The 2,868-nt window shown below is 37.7% G+C and overlaps 1 pseudogene; it reads right to left on the bottom strand.

The window, feature by feature from the left end:
* The window catches only part of LOC101347988 (protein CIP2A-like), an 8,220-nt pseudogene extending 6,130 nt beyond the window's left edge, over positions 1–2,090 (bottom strand).
* Positions 2,091–2,868: the final 778 nt, after the last annotated feature.

Below are 2,868 nucleotides of genomic sequence, written 5' to 3'. Positions count from 1 at the left end.
AAAAAAAAAATTCTATATATAAAAAAAGAAGAAGACCTAATACTTGATTAAGACACAAAGAAAAGTGCCCATACCTGGTAAGATAATCAGCAATTTTAGGATTTTTAAGGAGACCCATAGCAGGTTAACTGAATGCTTTCTAGTTAGTGTACCATCACTGTTTATGGGAATATTAACTATTAACTGAAAAGTCTAATGAATATTTCAAGCATGGAGCAGCTTTTCCCCAGTCTCTTTGTCTAATGTCGAACTGGATAATACTGAAAGTGCAAACACAACCACAGTTAAACCACTATGGGCCAAGTAAGTTATAAAAGTTCAATAAAAAGATTTCACATTACTCAAAGTCTTTATATGCGTTTGAACAGAAAGATTGTGCCGATGAAGATTTGCCAATAATCTTAGACAAAGCATAGTTAACTCATCTTCAGAAGACTGAATGTTATCTATCAGAAATGTAATTAATTCATCTATATTGGCGCCAGAATGGAAAATTTTGACATTATATGTTAACCTCTGCAGAAGTTGAATACACTGTAAAAACACTGAATTGTTGTGGCAAGCACTGTTCCCACGAATCACTCCTGTTAGCACACTATTCAGATTGTATGTATTCTGAAGACAATCTTTGGTTTCATTGTCTAAAGCTAACTGAGACAGCAAACTGACAATACTTAAGATTAGCGGAGCCCTTATGTTTGGATCCCCAAGTAGCTTTACAAGGCAGCTCAAGCATTCACTTGTTAATATCTGATTTGATGTAATTATCATGTGAGCTTCTGTCCAAAAATTATCTCCAAGTGCCAAAAAAGCTGAGTGGTGTTTGCCTCCGTCTTAATGGCTTTGTATTGACTGATGGTCGGGAGCAAGGACTTCAAAGCTGGCTGTGGAGCCCATCAGGACTGGCTGCAGCCTTGCAGGGGGACCACCACCACCCAGCCTTCTCTGGCCTCCAGCTTTCGTCGCACTTGTTCATAAAGTCAAATACTTTGCCTGTTTATAAAAATAGGTTGGTTGTATTCTCATTATTGAGGTATAGGAGTTCTTTACATATTCTGGATACAAGTCCTTTATCATATATGATTTATAGATTTTCCCCCCAATCCGGGGCTTGTCTTTTTGTTTTCTTAATGGTGTCTTTTGAAAAATTAGTTTTTATAAAGTCTAATTTATCATTTTTGTTCCTTTTATGGATCATGATTTTGGCACCCTATCTAGTGTGACCTGAATAGGGTCCATGCCCTGGAGCAGTCGAGCCAATGAAATACACTCCAAGTCAGAAAGAGTGAGAAAGTTTTAATTCAGGAAGTGTACACTACTGGGGACCCAACAGCAACACAGTCTATCTCTACGGAATCCCAAAAGACATTTTTACATTAGAGTTTATATGCGATTTTTACAAAGGTTAGAAGTGGTATTATTTATTCCAAGATAATTACAAGAGACTCTTTATCATAGTAAAGAGATAAGGAAAGGGACCATTGCCTTATCAGGCTAAAGATATGTCTTCAACATCTGGGCTCTAATCTTCCTGTGGGGGATCCTAAGTCATAAAAGAAAGTCATTAACAAAGGTATGCGCAAAACAAAGTCATTAACAAATATTTGCGAAAAGGAAAATGGAAGAGGCAAAGAAAAAAAGAAACTTATAGGCAAGCTCTCAGTTGCCCATTTTGAAAAGGAGAAAACATGCTGAGTAGGGTCACAGTAGGAAATCTTTGCTTAGCCTAAGGTCACAAAAATTTTCTCCAATGTTTTCTTCTAGATATTTTAGTTTTAGCTCTTATATATATGTCTATGATCCATTTTGAGTTGCTTGTCTTATATGGTATGAAGTAAGTTTATTTTTTTTGCACATGGATATCCAATTTTCCAGCACCATTTGTTGAAATGACTATTCCACTGAACTATTTAGGCACCTTTGCTGAAACTCGATTGTCCATAAACATAAAGTTTATTTCTGGGCTTTCTATTTTTTTCATTGATCTGTATTCTATCCTATGCCATTATCGCACTGTCTGGATGATATTAAGTTTGGAAATTCTGCTTTGTTCTTTTTTTTAAAATTGTTTTGGTTATTCTAACCTGCATGAGGGCAGGTCTTTTATGGATTTTCAAGGGAGATTGCCCCCCCTCCCCATACAGAACCAGTCCAAGGCACTCAACTTCTTGTTTTCTGCTTATGCTGGTGGATAGACTTTTTTTTTCTTGTCTACCCTTTCACTGAGCATTTAGCCATTTCAGGGTATGGCTTTCTGTAGCGTCCAAGACCTGGTCATTGGTTCCAGTTAAAACTCAAAAGCCTCCAGGTGACTGAACCCAGCAAGTCTCCCCAAAGTAGCTACTACTATTCTGGTGGTCAGCTCTCCTTTACTTTCTTCTGACCTCATCCATACATTTTAAAAGGATGTTTGCTGTGTTTTATCAAGTATTTCTAGGTGTTTTGTAGCAGGAGAATTCTTGGATTATCTAGCCCTCCACATTACTGGAAAAGGAAGTGTTCATTCTCAACTTTTCAGCATCAACAGCACCTTTTAGTATCGTATTATTCCCTCTCCATCTTTATGGACTCCTATTTTGAAACCAATATCTAGTGGACAGCTAGCATTTGTTACATCATCTGAGCACTGTGACTTCTTGACCTATTATTAGCTTGGTAACTGTCTGATTCATCAATCATATTACTTTATCAGCCAGTCAGAGTTCCAAGAAACAACTGCATGTTTATTAAGAGCCTCCTCAGTGCTCTACCTCGAACTAGGCCCTGAGGATAACCGAAAAGGAGAGATTCTTGGGCATTGGCAGGGGCAGATTAACCAGTAAACACGGTATGTATCAGCTTGCATTGAGCAAGGTACACAGGGGCTTA

The sequence above is a fragment of the Trichechus manatus genome, unplaced genomic scaffold, assembly GCF_000243295.1.
Source record: "Trichechus manatus latirostris isolate Lorelei unplaced genomic scaffold, TriManLat1.0 scaffold00015, whole genome shotgun sequence".
Lineage (NCBI taxonomy): Eukaryota > Metazoa > Chordata > Mammalia > Sirenia > Trichechidae > Trichechus > Trichechus manatus.
The sequence above is the reverse complement of the archived record's forward strand: the minus strand, read 5'-3'. Positions and strand labels throughout refer to the sequence as shown.